The sequence below is a fragment of the Schistocerca cancellata genome, chromosome 2 (genome assembly GCF_023864275.1).
Source record: "Schistocerca cancellata isolate TAMUIC-IGC-003103 chromosome 2, iqSchCanc2.1, whole genome shotgun sequence".
NCBI classification, from domain to species: Eukaryota; Metazoa; Arthropoda; class Insecta; order Orthoptera; family Acrididae; genus Schistocerca; species Schistocerca cancellata.
Window position 1 is genome coordinate 264232414 of NC_064627.1, and position 27686 is coordinate 264260099.

The following is a 27686-nucleotide window of genomic DNA, read 5'->3' on the forward strand; positions in this document are numbered from 1 at the left end:
ATCTGTTATTATATAGTCAATGACAGATCTGGTTCCCCTGCCTTCCCAAGTATACCGGTGAATGTTCTTATGTTTAAAAAAGGAGTTTGTGATTACTAAGCCCATACTGGCACAGAAATCCAAGAGTTGTTTCCCGTTCCTGTTGGCCTCCATATCCTCTCCAAATTTACCCATAACCTTTTCATACCCTTCTGTTCGATTTCCAATCCTGGCGTTAAAATCACCCATGAGCAGAACACTGTCCTTGTCCTTTACTCTAACAACTACATCACTGAGTGCCTCATAAAAACTATCCATCTTATCTTGATCTGTCCCTTCACAATGTGAATATACTGACACAATCCTAATTTTCTTGCTAGCCACTGTCAAATCTATCCACATCAGTCGTTCGTTTACATACCTTATTGCAACTATGCTGGGTTCCATTTCTTTCCTGATGTAAAGCCCTACACCCTATTGTGCTATTCCTGCTTTGACTCCTGACAGGTAGACCTTGTATTCTCCCACTTCCTCTTCTTTCTCACCCCTTACCCGAATGTCACTAACAGCTAAAACGTCCAGCCCCATCTTACTTGCAGCCTCTGCCAGCTCTACCTTCTTCCCAGAGTAGCCCCCATTGATATTAATAGCTCCCCATCTCATTACCATTTGTTTGCCAAGTCGTATCTTAGGAGTCCCTGGTTTGTCAGTTAGAGGTGGGACTCCGTCACCTCCAAAGGTCCGAGGCATTTTGCTCTGATTGTTGCCAGCATCATATTTAAAGTACCAGGGAAGCAGGTTGCTAGCCTTACTTGCCCCGAGTCCCATTAGGTTTTACCCCTAACGGCTGAGTGACTAACCGGTGGATTTGGTAGTCTTTGCCGTATGAGCACAAAGGTGACCACGACTCAGAATATGTTCGAGATGCCCAGCCTTATTCCAAAGTAACTGGTATCCCGACTGTCGGGACCACTTACTTGGCCACTCGTACGTTGCCCGTGGTTCATGAACTAGGACATGACTACAGGAACCCACACCATGAACCACGAAAAAATAAAATTATTAGCCATAAATTCCCAGAGAATTGGATGAACTTCCTGAAGACACAGGAACAATCAAGCATGATCATTCCCAGTGAAAAACGACAGTATGATAAATGGTGACTGACGGAGATCGAATCGGACTTCACGAAGAACAAATAATAAAAGAAACTTCTACAGAAAGTAGAGCGAAAACGTGACTGGATATCAGCCACCCAACTTGTGCTTCAGAAGACCGGATGCAACCCTAGAAACCAATACCAAAAACAATTGTGACATTCTGGCAAAGTACTTTTAAAAACTCGACACGGACCCCCCTATGGAAGAACTGATGACAGAAACGAGCACGTACAATCCAGATAATGAACTTCCAACTCTAGAAGAAGTTAAAGAAATAATCAAGTTACTCAATCGTAGAGCACCAGGAGAAGACGGCACCGTCGCGGAAATTTGGAAGTTACAAGACCGAGAACTCACCAATGACATCCACAAGATCTTGGAAGATATATGGGAAACCACGAAAATTCCCGACGACTGGAAAACTGCCCTGATACACCCACTACACAATAAAGGTGACAAGACTGACCCGAACGACTGCAGAGGAATATCCCTACTATCGGTCACATACAAGATTCTATCTAAACCTTTACTAAACAGACTAGAATGCCAGACCGACCACTTGATTGGGGAATACCAAGCAGGCTTCCGTAAAGGGCAGTCTTGTGCGGAACAAATTTGGAACCTGAAAATGATTTTACAACACAAGCAGAACCTGATCATTACCTTTGTCGACTTCAAAGAGGCGTGCGACTCTATTGACCGGAAAACTCTCTTCAAAATTCTAGCTGAATACTAAGTACACAACAAAACACGGACTATCATAGAGCAAACCTTGACCAACACGACCTCCAAAGTAAATTTCTGAGGGGAACTATCAGAGCCTTTGAAATTCGCACAGGTGTCCGACAAGGCGATGGCCTCTCACCTCTCCGTCTCAATGAAGTATTAGATAAGGTAATAAAAGAATGGGAAATATCACAACAGGGGATAACCTTACGCAACCTACAGATTAAATGCCGGGCTTTTGCAGACGATTTGGCGATTGTCACGAAAGGTATAAACGTAACAAAAGAAGCTATTGAAAAACTACTCGAAATTGATTCCAAAACTGGACTACAGATCTCTTACGAAAAGACACAGTTTATGAGCACAAAGAAACTCACGTCTCTGAACACAAAGCACGGCACGATTTACAAAACGGCAAACTTCAAATATCTCGGCGAAACACTACAAATGAGCGGACATAACAGAAACTCAAACGAAGAAAGAAAAACTGAACTGGACAAGGCATACAAAGTAGTGTGGAATCATTACAAGAGGCCTAACTCACAAAAAGCCAGATTATCCCACTACGACACGGTGTTGCTCCCCGAAGCACTGTATGCAGCAGAGACCACACTAATCCTAGGGCATACACGTATCAGGCAACTAGAAAAATTAGAAGGGAAAATACTTAGGTAAATATTTGTCGCAGCTGTTGTTGTTGTTGTTATGGTCTTCAGTCCTGAGACTGGTTTGATGCAGCTCTCCATGCTACTCTATCCTGAGCAAGCTTCTTCATCTCCCAGTACCTACTGCAACCTACATCCTTCTGAATCTGCTTAGTGTATTCATCTCTTGGTCTCCCCCTACGATTTTTACCCTCCACGCTGCCCTCCAATACTAAATTGGTGATCCCTTGATGCCTCAGAACATGTCCTACCAACCGATCCCTTCTTCTGGTCAAGTTGTGCCACAAACTTCTCTTCTCCCCAATCCTATTCAATACTTCCTCATTAGTTATGTGGTCTACCCATCTAATCTTCAGCATTCTTCTGTAGCACCACATTTCGAAAGCTTCTATTCTCTTCTTGTCCAAACTATTTACCGTCCATGTTTGACTTCCATACATGGCTACACTCCATACAAATACTTTCAGAAATGACTTCCTGACACTTAAATCTATACTCGATGTTAACAAATTTCTCTTCTTCAAAAACGCTTTCCTTGCCATTGCCAGTCTCCATTTTATATCCTCTCTACTTCGACCATCATCAGTTATTTTGCTCCCCAAATAGCAAAACTCCTCTACTACTTTAAGTGTCTCATTTCCTAATCTAATACCCTCAACATCACCCGACTTAATTCGACTACATTCCATTATCCTCGTTTTGCTTTTGTTGATGTTCATCTTATATCCTCCCTTCAAGACACCATCCATTCCGTTCAACTGCTCTTCCAAGTCCTTTGCTGTCTCTGACAGAATTACAGTGTCATCGGCGAACCTCAACGTTTTTATTTCTTCTCCATGGATTTTAATACCTACTCCGAATTTTTCTTTTGTTTCCTTTACAGCTTGCTCAATATACAGATTGAATAACATCGGGGAGAGGCTACAACCCTGTCTTACTCCCTTCTTAACCACTGCTTCCCTTTCATGCCCCTCGACTCATAACTGCCGTCTGGTTTCTGTACAAATTGTAAATAGCCTTTCGCTCCCTGTATTTTACCCCTGCCACCTTCAGAATTTGAAAGAGAGTATTCCAGTCAACATTGTCAAAAGCTTTCTCTAGGTCTACAAATGCTAGAAACGTAGGTTTGCCTTTCCTTAATCTTTCTTCTAAGATAAGTCGTAAGGTCAGTATTGCCTCACGTGTTCCAGTATTTCTACGGAATCCAAACTGATCTTCCCCGAGGTCGGCTTCCACCAGTTTTTCCATTCGTCTGCAAAGAATTCGTGTTAGTATTTTGCAGCTGTGACTTATTAAACTGATAGTTCGGTAATTTTCACATCTGTCAACACCTGCTTTCTTTGGGATTGGAATTATTATATTCTTCTTGAAGTCTGAGGGTATTTCGCCTGTCTCGTACATCTCGCTCGCCAGATGGTAGAATTTTGTCAGGACTGGCTCTCCCAAGGCCGTCAGTAGTTCCAACTACTCCGGGGGCCTTGTTTCGACTCAGGTCTTTCAGTGCTCTGTCAAACTCTTCACGCAGTATCGTATCTCCCATTTCATCTTCATCTACATCCTCTTCCATTTCCATAATATTGTCCTCAAGTTCATCGCCCTTGTATAGACCCTCTATATACTCCTTCCACCTTTCTGCTTTCCCTTCTTTGCTTAGAACTGGGTTTCCATCTGAGCTCTTGATATTCATACAAGTGGTTCTCTTATCTCCAAAGGTCTCTTTAATTTTCCTGTAGGCAGTATCTATCTTACCCCTAGTGAGATAAGCCTCTACATCCTTACATTTGTCCTCTAGCCATCCCTGCTTAGCCATTTTGCACTTCCTGTCGATCTCATTTTTGAGACGTTTGTATTCCTTTTTGCCTGCTTCACTTACTGCATTTTTATATTTTCTCCTTTCATCAATTAAATTCAATATTTCTTCTGTTACCCAAGGATTTCTACTAGCCCTCGTCTTTTTACCTACTTGATCCTCTGCTGCCTTCACTACTTCATCCCTCAAAGCTACCCATTCTTCTTCTACTGTATTTCTTTCCCCCATTCCTGTCAATTGTTCCCTTATACTCTCCCTGAAACTCTGTACAACCTCTGGTTCTTTCAGTTTATCCAGGTCCCATCTCCTTAAATTCCCAGCTAACAACAAAGAAATGTGGATCAAGAAACCTACAGAGGAACTATACAAACATACGCAGCCAATCACAGAAAAGATTAGAAAACGCAGGCTACAATTCTATTGACACCTATACACAATGGCATCACATAGACTGACCAAACAGATCTTTGACTGGGTAACCACTAGAAAGAACAGATGGGTGGCAGAGGTAGAAAACGATCTGAACCAACTCAACATCACACCAGACACAATAAACGACAGAACAAAATTCAGAAACATCATTAAGAAATGTAAACTACGTGAGATACACTGTGACGAACGAACAGGCGTAAAATGGACCGAAGAACACAAACAAGATCACAGCCGGAAGATGAAAGAAATATGGGCAACCAAAAAGGCAACCAAGATGAAGCTGAAGATACGAGGCCGACAAGAAACATGGAGAGAGGAGCGGGAACGGAAACAGCGAGCGAATGAGGGAAGTTTGGGCAGCATGGAAGGCAGCAAAAGGAATTGCCATGTAGTTTAGTCTAAATGCGCTCTTTAAAGACAAAACACCAATAATATAATTTGTGTGTGTTTGTTCAAAATCGTTTGTCTGCAAAAGTCCATGAGAAAGTTTGATGCAACATTGCATTCTAATAAAGGTTGTTTTTAGGTGCCTTTTTCATAACCTAGAACCTAAAAACAAAAGCCTGTCTTAGAATCAACGTTGTGTCACAATTTCAAAGCAATCGGTCATGACCTTTGGAGACAAGCGATTTTGAACAAACGAACATGTACATTTTTATTTATATGGACTCAGGGTTACTTCACATTTTTTTCCCTTTCCTTGTGCCACGCTGTCTCTCCTGCGCGTCCGATATTTCCTCTCCGGACAGACGTAGTTTTTAGGCGAGCTGGCGAGACACGAGAACGGAGACGAATAATGGCTGGAATCGTTTATCAGTAAGAGTTGCGACTTCCCTTTTTCGCGGAACCCCATAGACCCCTCCCCTCCCGCCACAGTATACAGAAACGGCAGGGCGGCTGATAAGCCCGCCACAAACGACGTGCGGCGCGCCGTCCGGCCGCCAGCGCTTGTTTTTTTCACCTCTTCCTTTTTTATGGAGCGCCCGCGCTCCTGCCTCGGCAGTTCGCACGCCTCGCGCCGTCCATCCCCGCCTTCCCAGAGTTCCTTTGACAGCGGCGGTGCGCCGGGCGGCCAGTACGTCCGCTACCCGGAAGGTCGCGTCCGCAGTAACTCAACGGCACGTCGACCACGGCACCTCCCAAGTCCGTTAACGGCTTAGCTCAGAGCAGAGATACTTATTAGGCCGGTATTATATTATCAAATTTCTTTGTCAAAGATTTGATCAAAGACGTGATCAAATATTCGTCAAATATATTTGACAAAGATCTTTGACGTGGCGCTAACAAGGGGTATTCCACTGTCGTCATATTTTTCGTCAAAGTTCAAGATGGCAGACAACAACAACTTGTTATTAAGCGCAGCAGTTGCATGTACCACAATTGCACTGTATGCACCTGCGGAAGAGATGCGAGAGAAAAAAAAAAAAAGAAACGTACCTGGGTGAAGCCGTGGGTTTTACGACGACACAATAAAAGCATTCAACAAAACTTGTTACGTGAGCTTATAGTGGAGGACGTCAAGTCGTACATCAATTACTTATGAATGGATGAGCATACATTTCTGTATGAGCTCAGTGAAAGTTTATCCTCATATCACAAAGCACAATACTCACTAAAAGAACTGCTATATCTGCAGAAGACAGGCTCACGGTAACACTTCGATTCCTTGCTACAGGAGATGGTTAGGTTAGGTCAGGTCTCCAATCTTCTTAATCTATTTTTGTATTCAGGATGCCTCACGTTGTAAAGCGCCTCATCAGCTTTATACATCTCTATTAATTTTGTAGTTGTCGTTACACACCAATTGTATTTACCGGCAGTGTATATGAAAACACTACAGATGACAGACGCTGCAACGAATCAGCGATGCTAGCGCTCCACGTGTAACGTGTCACACTGCAGTGAACAGAAGACAAGCAACTTCTTTGATCAAATCTACAGCGAGGTCCTAGATATGATCAAATATTTGACGACAATTGACAAAGTTTCCTATTACACCATCAAATTTCTTTGTCAAAGATATTTGACAAAGATATTGGACAAAAAAAAATTGATAATTTAATACCGACCGTAGTATTAGAGATCAGAAACGGGGCTGGTACGAGTCAAATGTTGCGGGTTGTATACTTAACGAATCGAGGCGCCGCTGTTGAATCACTGTTAACGGGCTTCCTTTGTTCCCGCTGTTGTTCTGGGACTATGACGAGTCCGATAATTGTGGTGCTGTGGTCCCTTCCTGCTCGTCGACTCGCAGTCTCACTGAAGCATGCAGGAATGTAAGGCTACTCGCGACTTACTGTCGGTAAGGAAGATGAGAACACGATCTTGCTGCTGTAAAGTAGCACTGAAAAGGATGCGTTTACAGTGGCACCTACAACGGTCGTCAGACACCGTCGCCAGAGGTCGCCCTATAACATCGGCCGACAGCATGATCATAGATAGTGCGTCCGATCTCCTTCATCAGTTTCTGGCAGGTTCAATGAGGTTACGTTAGGTTAGAATCTATTCTATGTATGATCTAGACTAAATTTTAACCTCTTAGGGTGGGGTGGATACCACGACGCCTCTGTGCTTCGATACGAGTGCTCTATAGCAGCTTCTGCTACTAAAGAGACGCCGAATGCATGTGAATGATCTTTCCTGTCTCGGAATGAACGTGGCGAGTACTACACGCCCTGTCCTCAGTTATCGGAATAACCAGAGAAGTTTTAATAACTTATGAGACAGGAGACACGTTTTGTTACATACTCGAGATAATTCGTGGTAACCCTGAAAAGTAAATTATAAACACTACGTTTCGCGGCCGGCCGCGGTGGCCGAACGGTTCTAGGCGCTTCAGTCGGAACTGCGCGACTGCTACGGTCGCAGGTTCGAATCCTGCCTCGGGCATGGATGTGTGTGATGTCCTTAGGTTAGTTAGGTTTAAGTAGTTCTAAGTTCTAGGGGAAAAAATGGTTCAAATGGCTCTGAGCACTATGGGACTTAACATCTGTGGTCATCAGTCCCCTAGAACTTAGAACTACTTAAACCTAACTAACTTAAGGACATCACACACATCCATGCCCGAGGCAGGATTCGAACCTGCGACCGTAGCAGTCGCGCGGTTCCGGACTGCGCGCCTAGAACCGCTAGAACTCCGCGGCCGGCAAGTTCTAGGGGACTGATGACCTCAGATGTTAAGTCCCATAGTGCTCAGAGCCATTTGAACGATTTTGAACTACGTTTCGCTGTTTTATTTAAAGTTGTGCAGACGTATGTCAATTAACCTTCAATGACTGTCATTTAGCACACGAGTGCAAGAAATCACAAAGTGCAGCTATAAGATACTCTGAAAACTTAAAGCACTTAAAAGTGGAAGTACATACCGTACACCACATTTAGAAACCACATCATATTAACAGAATCACTACCCTACTGGTACAGAAACGCCCGTAATCAGTAATAATAATTTATAGACAACTAATGACAACCTATCACAAAAAAGCATATAAGATACGACACCCTTTTCACTTGAACAAATTCCTTTTTGAGGTTATTACCTATGCCTAGTTTCCAATAAAGATTTTGCCTATTTGAGGTTTTGAATAAACCTGCGATTTCAGTCCATAGACTCCAAACTATATCCTGATTGTGATATTTTCATCCTCAGGATGCCACAAACGCTCTCTTTCTGGGACTAAACTTATCAGTTTCCCCCGCTCCATATTTCGTGTGCGAGAACGTCGGTCAGTTTGACCGAAGAAAACAAACCGATTTGAATTTCATCGATTATCGTCCGAAATCTGTACGTTCGCGAGATATCGGCTGTAGTGTGACCGCGCACGTAGACACGTACCTATTTTTAAAAGTTCGGCCGTGTCCGGCCGTTGTCGGTCGTCGGTGGAATCCATCGATATCGGAGCCACTGTGACCGCAGCCTAAGGCGAAATGACCGATAGTCGGGATCATATGGTCTTTAACAAAGCTGTGTTTTATGAGACGAATATTAACTGGCCGCGCGGGGTAGCCGAGCATTCTGAGGCGCCTTGTCACGGTCCGCGCGGCTGCCCCCGTCGGAGGTTCGAGTCCTCCCTCGGGCATGTGTGTGTGTTGTCCTGGGCGTAAGTTAGTTTAAGTAGTGTTTAAGCTTAGGGACTGATGACCTCTGCAGTTTCGTCCCATAAGACCTTACGACAAACTTCCAAAAATATTAATTGATGCAATGTACACAACTGCAAATGTGTTCCATAAGAGGATGAGTAATATCAGGAATAAGTTTCAAGCTATAGTCCGCCGTTCAGACGAAAAACATACAAAACGGTTGTATTCTTGTTTATTCCACCTCCACCGTGAGAAAACATACGTGCTACGTCAGACGAAAACGGAGCATAGAGCAAAGACACTGTTATATCTCCGGGACAAAAAAGTGCGCTATTTTTGTATTGATCTGGTCATGGCAACTTGTGTTTATGAGCTAATAGCGAGTTGTGTAGCTTATTCGTCATTTCTGTAATTTATTTTAATAATTAATCACCATTTAGAGATTGCACTTCATCCTCATTTCATGTTTGCTGATACTATCGTTATTGACTCGGTAACGCCTCGGAAGTGTGTATATGTCAGCGTAACTGTCAGACATTGTGTGAATAGATATTAAATATTAAAATAAATTTAAAAAGTTTTATCCATACAAATGTGTACATAAACCGAACAATATCCACTGTTAACCGATCAGTCGTTACATTGGTATATAACTCGCTTCTGTCATTGAAGCACGTCGAACATTTTGTGACATTTCAGCTGGCACTTGAGAATGTCTGTAAAGCGGAAATCACGATTCTGTGAAATAAGTAAATAGCAATTTACAGTTTAACGGCGAAAATTTCTTTCCAAACGGTTGCGTGTGTAGCGGGAATACCGCCAGTCCGCCGTTGTACTTGGGAACTTGTGTACTCGCTCGCCTTCCTTCGCGGGTTGAGTCCACAACATATGCAGGCGACGAGTTGGCTGCGGCGGAGACTCAAGAGTTTACGGGCAGACGGACATGGCGAGTTTAGGGATGACGTCACAGGACTCACTGGCGAGTTTGAAGCGAGTATGCGGAGCTCATTTCTGATCTCGGACACACACAGACCGCGCGCACCGCTGCCTGTACCGTGTTAAACGTTGAAACCAACGTATAATTCATATGACTTCATATGACTATCCGAAGTCTAGCTCACACTTAGAATTTTTCTCCTTCATAGCTGAAATAAAGCATTTATTTTAACAATTAAACTACTTGCTTGTAGCAATACAGTTAACCTAATTTCTCCTATATTTCCAGTATTAATCTGATGCTTACCGTTATTACAAGTGATCATATGAAAAAGTGATAAACAGTTTGAAACATTATACTAATGACTCGTTCTTTTTACAAATGTTAGAGTTACAGTTCTTCTGTAAATTGCTGTTTTTGTTGGCTTGTGAGTCATTTAGTGCATCGCTCCCACAGGAGTAGAAGACGAAATACTAGATTTGCAGGAAGCATTCATATAACTTATTCATCTCGATGGGCAATGGATCCACCACATACAGTGCGGTTGCATAATTACGTCCGACCTCCCGTGAGAATCTTTTAGTAGCGAGCATGGAGGACATGATGATGATGTTTTGGTTTTGTTGGGCGCTCGACTGCGGGGTCATCAGCGCCCATATAAAGTCCCAATTTGTCACACAGTCCAATTTCTTCACTCAGTCAAATTTAGCCACTGTCAAGAATGATGATGATGATGATAACACGAACACCCAGTCCCCAGGCAGAGGAAATCCCCAACCCGGCTGGGAATCGAACCCGGGACCGTGATCCAGAGACAGCAAAGCTAGCCACTAGACCAGCGATATTTCCAGTATTAATCTGATGCTTATCGTTTTTACATGTGATCATATGAAAAAGTGATAAACAGTTTTGAAACGTTACACTGATTACTCGTTCTTTTTCTAAACGTTAGAGTTATAGTTCTTCAGTAAATTGCTGTTTTTGTTGGCTTGTGAGTCATTTGGTGCATCGCACCCACAGGAGCAGAAGACGAAATACCAGTTTTGCAGGAAGCATTCATATAACTGATGCACCTCGATGGGCAATGCATGCACACCACATTCAGTGCGGTTGCATAATTACGTCCGGCCCCCTGTGGGAGTCACTTAGTAGCGAGCATGGAATACATGATGATGATGATGATGTTTTGTTTTGTTGGGCGCTCAACTGCGCGGTCATCAGCGCCCATAAGAAGTTCCAATCTTTCATGCAGTCCAATTTCTTTACTCAGTCAAATTTAGCCACTGTCAAGAATGATGATGATGATAAAACAAACACCCAGTTCCCGGGCAGAGAAAATCCCCAACCCGGCTGGGAATCGGATCCGCGATCCCGTGATCCAGAGACAGCAACGCCAGCCACTAGATCACGAGTTGTGGACATGGAGGACATGGGTAGGGACTGCAGACAAGTGGCGCTCGGTGGGATTATCGGTCCGCCGAGACGTATCGTGAGATAGTCCGTGCATGCGCGATGAGCACTGCGTCCGGATGGCGCAGTGGTTAACGCAACTGCTTAGTAAGCAGGAGATCCTGGATTCGAATCCCGGTCCAGCACACATTTTCACTCGTCACCGCTGATGTTAAACAACGTCCTGATGCATCTGGTATCAATAATCCCTTTCCTTTCCTTTCTCCCCCCTCCTCTTTCAATTTACTTAAGGAAGCATTTAGCTTTATCACGATTCCTCAACAATGTGCTGGTGAGCCAAAACATTATTATCACCTGATGAATAGCTCGTTTCTCTATCTTTGGAACGAAATGAATCACTGATTCTGCCTATCAGGGATTCGACAGTGTGATCGTGGGTTTGTGGAGATATGTGGCATTAGATATCTACGCACACGTCATGCAACTCGAGTAAATAACGGGCGATTTGCGTCCGCGGTGATGGTGCCCGATAGTGACCCAAATGGGTTGGAACCCATCAGACCAATTTGGTCGCTGAGATATCAACGTGAGTTCACTACAATGCTCCCCAGTTATAATTCTAAAAAATGACATTTCTGTCGGGAAGACAGTAAGCGTGAAGGGATGCAGGTGGTTCGCCGTATCTTCGATTACTACCACAGGTCCCATGCAAGCGCAGGAGAACGTCTCCCGTAGCATAATATAGCGTCCACCAGACTGCGTCCGTGGCGCGTTGCACGTTTCGAGTCGCCGTTCACTTCGATGCTTTTGTGGAGACGACCATCGACCTAGTACTGCAAAAATGAGGTTCACCCCAAGAGTAAACACGTTTCCATTGATCGACGGTCGAAACCCGATGGTCCCATACCCACTGCAATCGTAACTGACGTCGTTGTTGGTTAACAGGCGTTGTCTGCTGCGGAGCTCCATGTTCAACAACGTACGATGAGCGGCGTGCTCCGAAACACTTGTCCGTGCACCAGCATTGTATCTACTTTACGGAGCAGACAAGCCTCCGAAGCCCACGTCCTGTGAAGAGTCGTAGACGTCAAACCATATAGCGCCTAGTGTTTGTTTCACGCTCCTCCTGCCTCTTCCCATAGACGCTCACGACAGCAGCACGTGAAGATTCGACCAGCTTCGCCATTTTCGAGATACTCGTTCAAAGGCTCTGCGTAATAATAACCTGCCCTTTGCCAGAGTCGCTTATCTCAATGGATTTTCCCATTTGCTGCCCGTGTCTTCGTTACTGTGATCCCCCGTCCGTATCTGTTCCGATTACATACTTTTGTTACCGCGTCACGTGCCTGCAACGTCACCAGATGGCATCCAGCGTCGCGACGAGCAGTGGTTATAAGTTCTGGCCTATCAGTGTAAGGGTGAGACATTTTATTAAGATTTTATAGGAACTGACGTTAATTTCTCTATATGATTCCCGTTTTTACATAAAATAGATTAAACAAGAAGAGCTTTCGAAATGTGGTGCTACAGAAGAATGCTGATGGGTAGACCAAATAACTAACGAGGAGGTATTGAATAGAATTGGGGAGAAGAGAAATTTGTGGCACAACTTGACTAGAAGAAGGGATCGGTTGGTAGGACAAGTTCTGAGGCATCAGGGGATCACCAATTTAGTACTGGAGGGCAGTGTGGAGGGTAAAAATCGTAGAGGGAGACCAAGAGATGAATACAGTAAGCGGATTCAGAAGGATGTAGATTGCAGTAGGTACTGGGAGATGAAGAAGCTTTCACAGGATAGAGTAGCATGGAGAGCTGCATCAAACCAGTCTCTGGACTGAAGATCACAACAACAACATAAAATAACCTTCTTTGTTGTATGACTTTTGTTTAATGCAGTACAGATATTGAAATTATATTGACATACTAAGGTACGAGCATATGGGATTGGTTGCCAAATATGTGAGTGGCTCGAAGACTTCTTAAGTAATAGAACCCAGTACGTTGTCCTCGATGGTGAGTGTTCATCGGAGGTGAGGGTATCGTCTGGAGTGCCGCAGGGAAGTGTGGTAGGTAGGTCCGCTGTTGTTTTCTATCTACATAAATGATCTTTTGGATAGGGTGGATAGCAATGTGCGGCTGTTTGCTGATGATACTGTGGTGTACGGGAAGGTGTCGTCGTTGAGTGACTGTAGGAGGATACAAGATGACTTGGACAGGATTTGTGATTGTTGTAAAGAATGGCAGCTAACTCTAAATATAGATAAATGTAAATTAATGCAGATGAATAGGAAAAAGAATCCCGTAATGTTTGAATACTCCGTTAATAGTGTAGCGCTTGACACAGTCACATCGATTAAATATTTGGGCGTAACATTGCAGAGAGATATGAAGTGGGACAAGCATGTAATGGCAGTTGTGGGGAAGGCGGATAGTCGTCTTCGGTTCATTGGTAGAATTTTGGGAAGATGTGGTTCATCTGTAAAGGAGACCGCTTATAAAACACTAATACGACCTATTCTTGAGTACTGCTCGAGCGTTTGGGGTCCCTATCAGGTCGGATTGAGGGAGGACATAGAAGCAATTCAGAGGCGGGCTGCTAGATTTGTTACTGGTAGGTTTGATCATCACGCAGGTGTGACGGAAATGCTTCAGAAACTCGGGTAGGAGTCTCTGGGGGAAAGGAGGCGTTCTTTTCGTGAACTGCTACTGAGGAAATTTAGAGAACCAGCATTTGAGGCTGACTGCAGTACAATTTTACTGCCGCCAACTTATATTTCGCGGAAAGACCACAAAGATAAGATAAGAGGCATATAGGCAGTCATTTTTCCCTCGTTCTGTTTGGGAGTGGAACAGGGAGAGAAGATACTAGTTGTGGTACGAGGTACCCTCCGCCACGCACCGTATGGTGGGTTGCGGAGTAAGTATGTAGATGTAGACATACCTGTAAGAAGCATAATATATTAGAAAACAATGATCGTAGAGAAAAATCTTTGTTGTTGTTGTTGTGGTCTTCAGTCCTGAGACTAGTTTGATGCAGCTCTCCATGCTACTCTATCCTGTACAACCTTCTTCATCTCCCAGTACCTACTGCAACCTACATCCTTTTCTGAATCTGCTTAGTGTATTCATCTCTTGGTCTCCCCCTACGATTTTTACCCTCCACTCTGCCCTCCAATACTAAATTGGTGATCCCTTGATGCCTCAGAACATGTCCTACCAACCGATCCCTTCTTCTGGTCAACTTGTGCCACAAACTTCTCTTCTCCCCAATCCTATTCAATACTTCCTCATCAGTTATGTGATCTACCCATCTAATCTTCAGCATTCTTCTGTAGCACCATATTTCGAAAGCTTCTATTCTCTTCTTGTCCAAACTATTTACCGTCCATGTTTCACTTCCATACATGGCTACACTCCATACAAATACTTTCAGAAATGACTTCCTGACACTTAAATCTATACTCGATGTTAACAAATTTCTCTTCTTCAGAAACGCTTTCCTTGCCATTGCCAGTCTACATTTTATATCCTCTCTACTTCGACCATAATCAGTTATTTTGCTCCCCAAACAGCAAAACTCCTTTACTACTTTAAGTGTCTCATTTCCTTATCTAATTCCCACAGCATCACCCGACTTAATTCGACTACATTCCATTATCCTTGTTTTGCTTTTGTTGATGTTCATCTTATATCCTCCTTTCAAGACACTGTCCATTCCATTCAACTGTTCTTCCTAGTCCTTTGCTGTCTCTGACAGAATTACAATGTCATCGGCGAACCTCAAAGTTTTTATTTCTTCTCCATGGATTTTAATACCTACTCCGAAATTTTCTTTTGTTTCCTTTACTGCTTGCTCAATATACAGATTGAATAACATCGGGGAGAGGCTACAACCCTGTCTTACTCCCTTCCCAACCACTGCTTCCCTTTCATGTCCCTCGACTCTTATAACTGCCATCTGGTTTCTGTACAAACTGTAAATAGCCTTTCGCTCCCTGTATTTTACCCCTGCCACCTTCAGAATTTGAAAGAGAGTATTCCAGTCAACATTGTCAAAAGCTTTCTCTAAGTCTACAAATGCTAGAAACGTAGGTTTCCCTTTCCTTAATCTAGCTTCTAAGATAAGTCGTAAGGTCAGTATTGCCTCACGTGTTCCAGTATTTCTACGGAATCCAAACTGATCTTCCCCGAGATCGACTTCTACTAGTTTTTCCATTCGTCTGTAAAGAATTCGTGTTAGTATTTTGCAACTGTGGCTTATTAAACTGATTGTTCGGTAATTTTCACATCTGTCAACACCTGCTTTCTTTGGGATTGGAATTATTATATTCTTCTTGAAGTCTGAGGGTATTTCGCCTGTTTCATACATCTTGCTCACCAGATGGTAGAGTTTTGTCAGGACTGGCTCTCCCAAGGCCGTCAGTAGTTCCAATGGAATGTTGTCTACTCCGGGGGCCTTGTTTCGACTTAGGTCTTTCAGTGCTCTGTCAAACTCTTCACGCAGTATCGTATCTCCCATTTCATCTTCATCTACATCCTCTTCCATTTCCATAATATTGTCCTCAAGTACATCGCCCTTGTATAGACCCTCTATATACTCCTTCCACCTTTCTGCTTTCCCTTCTTTGCTTAGAACTGGGTTTCCATCTGAGCTCTTGACGTTTATACAAGTGGTTCTCTTATCTCCAAAAGTCTCTTTAATTTTCCTGTAGGCAGTATCTATCTTCCCCCTAGTGAGATAAGCCTCTACATCCTTACATTTGTCCTCTAGCCATCCCTGCTTAGCCATTTTGCACTTCCTGTCGATCTCATTTTTGAGACGTTTGTATTCCTTTTTGCCTGCTTCATTTACTGCATTTTTATATTTTCTCCTTTCATCAATTAAATTCAATATTTCTTCTGTTACCCAAGAATTTCTACTAGCCCTCGTCTTTTTACCTACTTGGTCCTCTGCTGCCTTCACTACTTCATCCCTCAAAGCTACCCATTCTTCTTCTACTGTATTTCTTTCCCCCATTCCTGTCAATTGTTCCCTTATGCTCTCCCTGAAACTCTGTACAACCTCTGGTTCTTTCAGTTTATCCAGGTCCCATCTCCTTAAATTCCCACCTTTTTGCAGTTTCTTCAGTTTTAATCTACAGGTCATAACCAATAGATTGTGGTCAGAGTCCACATCTGCCCCTGGAAATGTCTTACAATTTAGAACCTGGTTCCTAAATCTCTGTCTTACCATTATATAATCTATCTGATACCTTTTAGTATCTCCAGGGTTCTTCCATGTATACATCCTTCTATCATGATTCTTAAACCAAGTGTTAGCTATGATTAAGTTGTGCTCTGTGCAAAATTCTACCAGGCGGCTTCCTCTTTCATTTCTTAGCCCCAATCCATATTCACCTACTATGTTTCCTTCTCTCCCTTTTCCTACACTCGAATTCCAGTCACCCATGACTATTAAATTTTCGTCTCCCTTCACTACCTGAATAATTTCTTTTATTTCATCACACATTTCTTCAATTTCTTCGTCATCTGCAGAGCTAGTTGGCATATAAACTTGTACTACTGTAGTAGGTGTGGGCTTCGTATTTATCTTGGCCACAATAATGCGTTCACTATGCTGTTTGTAGTAGCTTACCCGCATTCCTATTTTCCTATTCATTATTAAACCTACTCCTGCTATTTGACTTTGTGTTTATAACCCTGTAGTCACCTGACCAGAAGTCTTGTTCCTCCTGCCACCGAACTTCACTAATTCCCACTATATCTAACTTTAACCTATCCATTTCCCTTTTTAAATTTTCTAACCTACCTGCCCGATTAAGGGATCTGACATTCCACGTTCCGATCCGTAGAATGCCAGTTTTCTTTCTCCTGATAACGACGTCCTCTTGAGTAGTCCCCGCCCGGAGATCCGAATGGGGGACTATTTTACCTCCGGAATATTTTACCCAAGAGGACGCCATCATCATTTAATCATACAGTAAAGCTGCATGCCCTCGGGAAAAATTACGGCCGTAGTTTCCCCTTGCTTTCAGCCGTTCGCAGTACCAGCACAGCAAGGCCGTTTTGGTTACTGTTACAAGGCCAGATCAGTCAATCAACCAGACTGTTGCCCTTGCAACTACTGAAAAGGCTGCTGCCCCTCTTCAGGAACCACACGTTTGTCGGGCCTCTCAGCAGATACCCATCCGTTGTGGTTGTACCTACGGTACGGCTATCTGTATCGCTGAGGCACGCAAGCCTCCCCACCAACGGCAAGGTCCATGGTTCATGGGGGGGGGGGGGGGGGGGGGAATCTTTAGTAAGTTGAATATTAGCATTCTGTCTTCTCAAACTCTTCGTCATTCATGGAGTTTTACAGATGACGACAAACATACAATCTTTCAACTCACGAAAATAGTTCTACAAGAATTCTGAAATATCTTTGCTGCTTAGCTTTGCGTAGCTAGCCGTTTGGCTAAAAATTCTCCTTGTTCAAAGTAAGGATGCAACCTTTTCTTCTTACTTCATCAGTGAGGGACCTATAATCAGTTTTGAGATAAAATAAAAACAAGTTACGAAGCTAAACAGAAGAAAGGAAAGACCTTGAAATTAACATTTCATAAACCTCCGCACATATTTTTACGATGTACATATATAATCTAGAATGAAATTTTCACTCTACAGAGGAGCGTGCGCTGATATGAAACTTCCTGGCAGATTAAAAATGTGTGCCGGACCTCACAGCTTTACTTCTGCCAGTACCCCGTCTCCTACCTTCCAAACTTTCCAGAAGCTCTCCTGCGAACCTTGCAGAACTAGCACTCCTGAAAGGAAGGATATTGCGGAGACATGGCTTAGCCACAGCCTGGGGGATGTTTCTAGAATGAAATTTTCACTCTGCAGCGGAGTGTGAGCTGATATGAAACTTCCTGGCAGATTAAAACTGTGTGCCGGACCGAGACTCGAACTCGGGACACACAGTTTTAATCCGCCAGGAAGTTACATATATAATGACTCCTGCCATTCAGTTCATAACATTTCAACACAAATAAATACTCTCAAATAGACGGTCATTTGTATCTGTACGGCGACCATCTCGGTCTTAGCTTCAGTCTGTAAATTCACTAACTTAATCCCAAAAAAGTTTCTCACATTTTTTAAAAACTTTTAACTTTAGCACTGGAAGAAATATTACTTCCTTTCACGTATCTTTCGGTGCAACCAATCGCAGCAAAAGATTTCACCATTGTAACAAAGGCACATTTACTGAAAATGTTACAGTTAAAACAAAGACAAATTGAACAGTGTTCCAGAAGTTTCCTGCAAATGGGTACTGCCACCAGTCGAGATTTTTATTTTACTATAGTGACATAATGCGCAGTCTATATCATTTGTGGTCTAAAATCGACAACGTGGCGGTACCCTAGAAAATCGAGCGATATTGTTGATTCACCTGTGCACGCCCGTAAGGCAAACGACCAGACGGAGTACCATGTACTAAGGCTTTTTTTCCGAAATTCACGTACGGGTCACGGGAAGAATGATTGCTGAAAGCCCTTTGTGTGCGCTGTAATCAATCTAATCTGTCTTTGTCGTCTCTGCGGGAGCGCTACCTTGGGCGTTATTACTGTAGCCCTTGATTCCTCTCTTAACCAATGAAATCGTATTTAAATACCGCTTCTGGTTGCTGAAAAATCAGATTTAATACGTATCAGCTAGTATGATTCTCTTACACATTAACTCGTATGATTGTTGGGTTGTTAGATGTCAAGAAAGTCTTCTACATGGAGAGTAATACCACACTTTTTACACAGTCATGCACATTCATTTCTTTTTCGTCTTGAGTAGTACACAACATACTTCTGTGACTTCTTGTCCTCTCAGTTTGGGGTACTTGCACTGGAAAATGTGTCCGTGTTTTTGTCTAAAGTCTCATCTGGGGGGGGGGGGGGGGGGGGGAGTACTCGCTGAAGGTCGCCCACGAACAGAATACTCGGATACATTCCATTATTCTAAAAATCTATGTAGTTCAGATGCTAGTTGTGCTTTATATTTATTCAACAAATCTTCACAAGCCCCACAGTAAACGCTGAAGGGCAAAATATGGGGGTTTATCATCAATTTTGTTCGTCTCCTTCACTTTTCTTTGTAGCGTCGTAATATAAAACCGTTTTGAACTGGCCAGTGCACACACTGCATTGCCGTCACATTCATAACTGCTTTCAAAAACAGGTTCATGTTGAACTACAGCTTGCCGTTCTTCAGAGTCTGAATAACTGAAAGACAAATCACTTACTTCATTATCACTGTTGAAAACCCTATCAATACGATTCTGTAAATCCTCCGCATCATTGCGACTAAAATACTCTTCGTAATGTTGGTTGTTCAATAAGATCTGTTACCATTTGATACACACGATCTGTGCTACGTTTTAGAATACATTTGAGAAGCGTCTATTAGCTAGAAATTGAACTCCGTGCATTCATATAGCGATGCGCGCATTTGGAAATTGAACTCGTCATTTAAATGTCATAGCAACTTTATGAGACTTCAGCTCGTCATTTGATGCGATTGGGTGAACAGCTTTCCTTGAAATTGTATAAGTAGGCTTTCTCGAGATAATTGGCGACTTATCTTTAAGCGTCTGCCAGTTCTAATTTTGCACCATCTCAGTTATGCTCTTACGTAGGGCAAACAAACCTGAGACCGTTCATGCTGCCCTTCCTTGTTTACACTCAGATATCCCGTTATTCCGGTTTCGTATGGTTCCCACACACTTGAGCAACAATCTAGTATGGGTTGCACGAGTGATATGTAAGCAATTCCCTTTGAAAACTGATTGAATTTTCCCAGTATCCTACCAATGAACTAAATGAACTACAACTGAGCCTACGGTATCTTTCCCTTTTGAGTGACCGGTCTTCTGACTAGTTTGATCCAGGTCACCACGGATTTCTCTCCTGTGCCAACCTTTTCATTTCAAAGTTGCAACCTATGTCCTCAACTATTTACCGGATGTATGTCAATCTCTAACTTTCGCTACAGTTTTTACCCTGTACAGCTCCCTCTAGTACCACGGAAATTGATCCCTGATGCCTTAAAAGATGTCCTATCTTCCTGTCTCCTTTTCTTGTCAGTGTTTTCCACATATTCCTTTCCTTGTCAACTCTGCGGAGAACCTCCTTAATCCTTACCTTATCGGTCCACCCAATTTTCAACATGCTTCTGTAGCACCACATCTGAAATACTTCTATCTACTGTTCCGGTTTTCCCACGGACCGTGTTTCGCTACCATACAATACTGTGCTCCTAACGTACATTCCCCGAAATTTCTTCCTCAGATTAAGGCCTACGGTTAATACTAGTAGACTTCTCTTGGCCAGGAATACCCTCTTTGACAGTGCTCGTCTGCTTGTCATGTCCTCCATGCTCCGTCCGTCATGGATTATTTTAATGCCTAGATAGCAGAATTCCTTGACTTCGTCTACTTCGAGACCTCCAAATCTAATGTTAATTTTCTCGCTGTTCTCATTTCTGCTACTTCTTATTACATTCGTCTTTCTTCAGTTTACCCTCAATTCAAATTCTGTATCCATTAAACTCTTCATTACATCCATCAGATCCTATAATTCTTCTTCACTTTCACTGAGCATGGCAATGTCATCAGCGAATCTTGTCATTGATATCATTTCACGCCGAATTTTTTTAATACCGCACTTGAACCTTTCTTTCGTTTCCGTCATTGCTTCTTCGATGTATAGTTTGACCGATTAAAGCGAGACTACGTTCCTGTCTTACATCCTTTTTAATCCGAGCATTTCGTACTTGGTCTTTCTCTCTTATTGTCCCCTCTGGGTTCTTGTACATATATTACACCTCTCTCCCTATAGCTTACCCCTATTTTTCTCAGAATTTCTAACATCTTGCACCATTTTACATTGCCGAACACTTTTTCCAGGGCGATATATCCTTTGAACGTGTCTTGATTCTTTTTTTTTTCAGTCACGCTTCCATTATCAACAGCAACGTCAAAACTGACTCTCTGGCGCCTTTGCCTTTCCTAAAGCCAAACTGATCGTCATCTAACAAATCCTCGATTTTTTCCCATTCTTCTGTATGTCATTCTTGTCAGAAACTTGGGTGCATCAACTGTTAAGCTGATTGTGCGATAATTCTAGCACTTATCCGCTCTTGCAATCTTCGGAAGTGTGCGGATAATGTTTTCCGTAAATTTGATGGTGTATCACCAGTCATACATCAATGTGAATAGTCGTTTTGTTGCCACTCCCCTCAATGATTTTAAAAATTTCGATGGATTCTTGTCTAACCCTACTGCTTATTGAACTTAATTCCTCCAAAGCTTTTTAAAATTCTGATTATAATACTGGACCCTTATCCCTTCCATATCGATTGCTGTTTCTTCTTCTATCAGGCCTTCAGACAAGCCCGCCCCCTCATAGAGGCATTCAATGTCCTCTTTCCACCTATCCGGTTTCTTCTCTACATTTAACAGTGGAATTCCCATTGCACTTTTAATATTACCACCCTTGCTTTTAATTTTACCGAAGATTGTTTTGGCTATCTTATATGCTGAGTCAGTTTTCCCGACAGTGATTTCTTTTTCGATTTTTTCATTCAGTTAGTTCACCTTAGCTTCCCATTTACTTCCTTCCTAAGTGACTTGTATCTCTGTATTCCTGAATTTCTCTGAACATTATTGAACTTCCTTCTTTCGTCGATCAGCTGAAGCATTTCTTCTGTTACCCATGTTTTCCTCGCTGTTCTGTGTTTTTCTTTCCAACTTATGTGATGGCCTCTTTTGAACTTCCTTCTTTCGTCGGTTAGCTGAAGGATTTCTTCTGTTATCCATGTTTTCTTTCCAACTTCTGTGAGGGCTTTTTTTAGAGATGTTCATTTCTGCTCAACTGCACTGGCTACTGAGCTATTCGTTACAGCAGTATCTATAGCCTCAGATAACTTCAATAGTATCTCTTCATTCTCTAGTACTTCCATATCCCGTTTTCTTTGCCCACTGATATTTCCCGATTAGTCTCTTAAACTTCAGCCAACTCCTCAGCACTACTAAATTGTGATCTGAGTCTATATCTGCTCCTGGATATGCCTTACAACCCAATATCTGATTTCGAAATCTCTGCCCGACCATGATGTAATCTAATTGAAGTCTTATCGTATCTCCCGGCCTCTTCCAAGTATACTTTCTCCTCTTGTGATTCTTAAACAGACTATTCGCTGTTATTAGCCGAAATTTATTGCCAAACTCAATTAGACTTTCTCCTCTCCCATTCCTACTACCAAGCCCATATTCTCCCATAACCCTTTCTTCTACTCCTTTCGCTACAACCGCATTCCAATCTGCCATGACTATTAGGTTTTCACCTCCCTTTACGTACCGATTTACTCGTTCAGTATCCTCAAATGCTTTCTCTATCTCTTCATCTTCTGCTTGCGACGCCGGCATGTATACTTGAACTACTGTTGTTGGTGTTGGTCTCAAGGGGCATGCGTGACGATTTCTACGATTACGCATTAATAATTTTAATATATCTTGCTGTACTGAATCTCTGTGTAGTTAGAATGCAGAAGTGCAGAGCGACAGTCAAGGGATGCCATCAGGACAGGGCGCAAGGGAGGCCAGATCAATGTCCGGGGTACTGATCACCCCCCAGGCCTTTGTATAGAAGAGGGCCGTTTCACCATGGTCCTTCAGGAGGGCTGTCAATTTCTCTATTTGAGGGGATTAACTTTTTTTCAACTGGCGGCGCCTGGGCTGGCGTGGTCCTCCAGTCGCCACCTGCTCTCCCGCGAGGTAGCGTTGTACTTTGTAGAGTGTCTCCAAACTGCCACTGACCACTCGCATTGTGGGCGGGGCGTCCAGGCGTCATGCTGTAAAGGCGTGTAACTCCGGGCACTTGGCACAATAAGAGCGCTTTATAACAATGGAAGAGCAAAACTCCACTGTTAGGACCAGCTTTGTACATTGCCGACTCCTCGCTGGCGCCGCTATTAAAAATACTGTCCAGGTGCGATATAGACGGGAAAGCGAGGCTAAGCTACGATTGGACATTATTCCCAAAATATGAGAACTGTGGCTTACCATCCACCCGAACTTGCGACTTCCTGAAAATGATCAGACTATGTTGGATAGTGAGTGCATCATCTTTGAAGTAAGATTCCCTATTGGCAAATCTAGAGACGTTTAATTAGATTGGCTTACCAGCAGTTCTGGCGGCATCTCGACAGCAGAAGCGGAGAGCGCAAGGTTTTAGGCACACTTAGGACAGTCTTTTTTGGGAGACATTTAGGATGGAGTCTCCTGCAGAGGTATTCTTATGTTAACATTGCCTGTTTATTTATTAATCCAAAAATATTAGGTTGGTGCGTAAGTTCGAAGCGTTTTTATTTTGCATGTTTGTGTTCCGATTGCTAAGGGTTTATTTATCGATTGCCATTTTTTATTTGTAGTTCACTGTTGCCTTTGAGTTCATGTATTGTCATTTCATCATTTGGAGACGCTAGAAAATGGAGCAGAGAAATCAGAACATTTCCGACATATTCTTCTGTTTGTTTTCAATAGAGACAGCAGCGGAGGCAGTCAGAAACATTTGCGCCGTGTATGGGGGTAAATGCCATTGGACAGAGCACGGCAAGAAAATGGTTTCCTCGTTTCAAGGAGGATCGTATTTACATTAGCGACTCGCATCTCACCCTGTTTGTCATCAACCGATTCATGAATAACACCGATCGTTCCTATCCTGCATCCGCTGACGAGAAATGGTGTATTTTTGCTAACGTAAGGAAAAGACGGAATTTTTGAGTCCAAACAAAGCAGAAACTCCCCTTCCAAAGACCTGCGTGTATCCAAAACAGGTAATGCCATGGATCTGGTGGAACAGCGACGGTGTGGTGCATTTCAAATGGCTTCCCCCGAGATGTAACAATCACAGCTGACATTTATTGTTAACAACTGAGACGTCTTGCGGACGCAGTCCAAGAACAACGACCAGAAAGACTGTGGGAAGTGATGCTACTCCACAATAACGCGCGCCTAGGTTCTGCTAGACTGGCAGCAAATATTATTCAAGAGTTTGGGTGGGAAGTCATTCCGCTACCACCTTATTCACTTGATCTTGCGTCCTCATTTTCCAAGGTACTTCTTTTTCTGATGAAAATACGCTCCGAACATGGTTCGACGAGTTCTTCGTCTTAAAACTAATAGCGAAAGAGTGCATATTACCAGTGTAATATGCAGGGGGGGATGGGGGGGGGGGGGGATTTTCCCCCTCTGCATCAGACCATCCCCTCCTCTGGTTTTAGTTTATGCATCCCAACCTGGGATGTTTATTTCCCACGCACTGGAGTAAAACTTTACATATAATTTAAATTTGTGGAGCCGAACACTCAAAGTTTTTAATAAGTCTTACTATTAATACTATTAATATGTTTCAGTTTTCTATCATCAGAATAAGTACAACTTTCCACAAATGTGCCTCTACTTTTTGAATTCCCCTCGTATATCTGTATCCGTATGTAGATGATTTTGTAAATAAGCTTTACCTATAATGTACTTTTAAAGATATAACAAGGGATGGCTTTTCTGATAGTGCATATGCGTCAATAGTGAGTTTCGGCATTAACATCTATTTATAAATAGCTGTTTAACCATGCGTAACGCCACGGTCCAAGCTAGTAACATATATAATTCTATTAACACCCTAAGACATTCCCCCCCCCCCCCCCCCCCACTAAACTTCGCATTCTGTCTTCGTCTGTGAGACTCAGTTGGCAGTACACAGTGGCACAAAGACAGATGCCGTCTTCCTTCACTTCTGGAACGCATTCGATTCAGTTCCACTTTGTGGAAAAAAATATGAGCTTACAAAACATTGGAACTTTTTGACTGAATTCGTTATTTCCACGCGTATATTACGCAACACATCGTTTTAAACGGGTCATATTTGTAATGTCGTGGAGATGCTCAGCCAGTTCTAGTGGAAGACGCTCCTAGAGAGGGATTCTGCATCAAGGTTTGGTGTGCGGTTACAGTTCCGTGGGTGTACGTTCCTAAAAGAGTCAATCAATATAATGCTTCCTCTTACGTATATCTTGCGAAAAGACCATGAAACTAGAAGTAGAGAGATTTGAGTTCACACGGAGGCTTAACAGCAATCGTTCTTCCCGCGTCCGCCCCGATAGCTGAGTAGTCAGTGTAACGGATTGCCGTCCTACGGGACCGGCTTCGATTCCCGGCTTGGTCGGAGATTTTCTCCACTCAGGGACTGGATGTTGTGTTGTCTTCATCATCATTTCATCCGCATCCGGCACGCAGGTCGCCTAAGGTGGCGTCGAATGTAATAAAACCTGCACCAAGGCGGCCGGATTTGCCCTGCTAGGGGCCTCTCGGCCAATGACGCCAAACGCGCATTTCCATTTCATTCTTCCCGCGAAGCATTCGTATCTGGAACAGATATGATTAATAGAGGAGTCAGAGAAAATACAAAGAAGATTACTCTTTTCCACAAACACCTCGCAAAATGACCGTGCCGGGAATATCACACGAAGACACAATTATAGGCTCATATCACTGACATCAGTTTGTTGTTGGCTTATGGAACATGTTTGGTTGTCATGCATCATGAAGTTTTTAGAGTACGCTAATGTTATCTGTAAAAACCAATATGGATCCTGCAAACAGAGATCTTGCAAAACTCAGCTCCCTCTGTTGGACCACGAGACATCCGTAGTTAATGGCGTCAAGGTTAATGTGTTCCTTGACTTCAGGAAGGACACAGTTCCATACTGTTCTTTAGTAACAAATACGAACTTACCAAGTACTGGACCAGATGTGTGGCTGGATTCTGGAGTTCCTAGCAGAAAGAAATCAACATGTCATTCTTAACATAACTAAATCAACAAATACAATGTTAGTTTGGGGAGTACCCCAACTGAGGATGACAGGACTTTTACTGTTTACAATATACAGAGCGTATCAAAAAGAATCATCCAATTTGGTACGTCTATATTTCTGAAACTAATAAACATATACAATGAATTTTGTTTTTTGATGAACGGGAAACTCAAAAAGTTTTTTTTTCACACCTCTTCATAGGTTCTCAATATGGCCCCCTTGAGTTGCATGGGATATGTCATGCGGTATTCAAAGTGTTCCCAAACTGCAGCGAGCATGTCTTGAGTTACAGCTCTCATAGCTCTGCTGTTATGCGATGTCTCAGTTTATTCGTTATTGTTGGAATGGAGGCAAATACAGAGTCTTTTATAAACACCAACAAGAAATAACCACAAACAGTCAGGTCCGGTGACCTTGGAGGCCAATAATATAAGGCTGAATCATTTGGTCCAGTGCAACCGATCTATCATTAAGTAACTCTTTGATTTAAAAATTCCCACACTTCCAGATGCCAGTGTGGTGGTGCCCCATCCTGTTGGTAAATGAAGTCATTCCAGTCAGTCTCAAACTGTGGGAAAAGAAAGTTCTCAAGCACCTCGAGATATGTGCTTCCTGTAACAGTGTTCTCAGCAAAGAAAAATGGACCATACACCTTTTCCCATGAAACTGCACAATAGACATTAAATTTTGGACAGTCCTTCTCATTTGTGCAGCTTCATATGGTTGTTCCATATCCCACAATCTCACATCATGACAGTTCACCTTTCCGTTTAAATGGAATGTTGCCTCATCATTAAACACAAAGCATGGAAGACACCTGTCATCCTCCATCTTCCCAAGAAGAAAATTACAGAACTCCAATGGTTGTTTGTTTGTCACCTTCACAAAGAGCTTTGAGTAGCTGAATTTTGTATGGTTCCATGTGTAAATGTCAATGCAACACATGCCAGATCCAGATGAACAGGGGGGGGGGGGGGGGGCATGCTGAGCTGTCAAGCTGCATGGCAAACAGATTTCTGTGGAAGCCTTGTGAAACTATGGCAGATGTATTCGATATCTGTGCCATACATTCAGGGACGTCCCAGCGTTTGCTTTTACACAAACAATCTGTTTCTTGGAACTGTTCATGCCATCGTCTAATGCTCTGTGCTGTAGGAGGATCCGCACCATACCTAGTATGAAAGTCACTCTGGACAATTATTACTGACCTGCACTGCACAAAATGCAGAACACAAAATGCTTTCTGTTGTCCCGACACCATTTTTACTAGAACTGAAATAGGCACACACTACTGCTACCTAGCAGGAACCATATAAAACTTGATAGTTTGCTCTTTCCAACAGGATGTTGTTCACATAAATATCTCAAATAACATAATAGTTATGAATTTTTAAAATAGGATGATTCTTTTTAATACACCCTGTATTCTGATGAAAAGTACAAAGTATGTCATTTCCTGAACTCTTTGCTCTGATGTCCTGATTGTTGTAAATTAGAATTACAGATTATAGACATTGTAACTGTAGATTTTTGACTTAAGTTAGTCCTGGAACTGAGGCTGGGTACCAAAAATCCTGTA

General features: G+C 42.8%; 1 protein-coding gene across 1 annotated transcript in view; it reads right to left on the bottom strand.

The window, feature by feature from the left end:
* The window catches only part of LOC126161606 (uncharacterized), a 291084-nt gene extending 265022 nt beyond the window's left edge, over positions 1-26062 (bottom strand). Inside the window, exon 1 of the mRNA XM_049917557.1 lies at positions 26028-26062. The gene's annotated coding sequence lies outside the window, so the exon portion shown is untranslated. The remainder of the gene's footprint in view (positions 1-26027) is intronic.
* Between the last annotated feature and the right edge of the window lie 1624 nt (positions 26063-27686).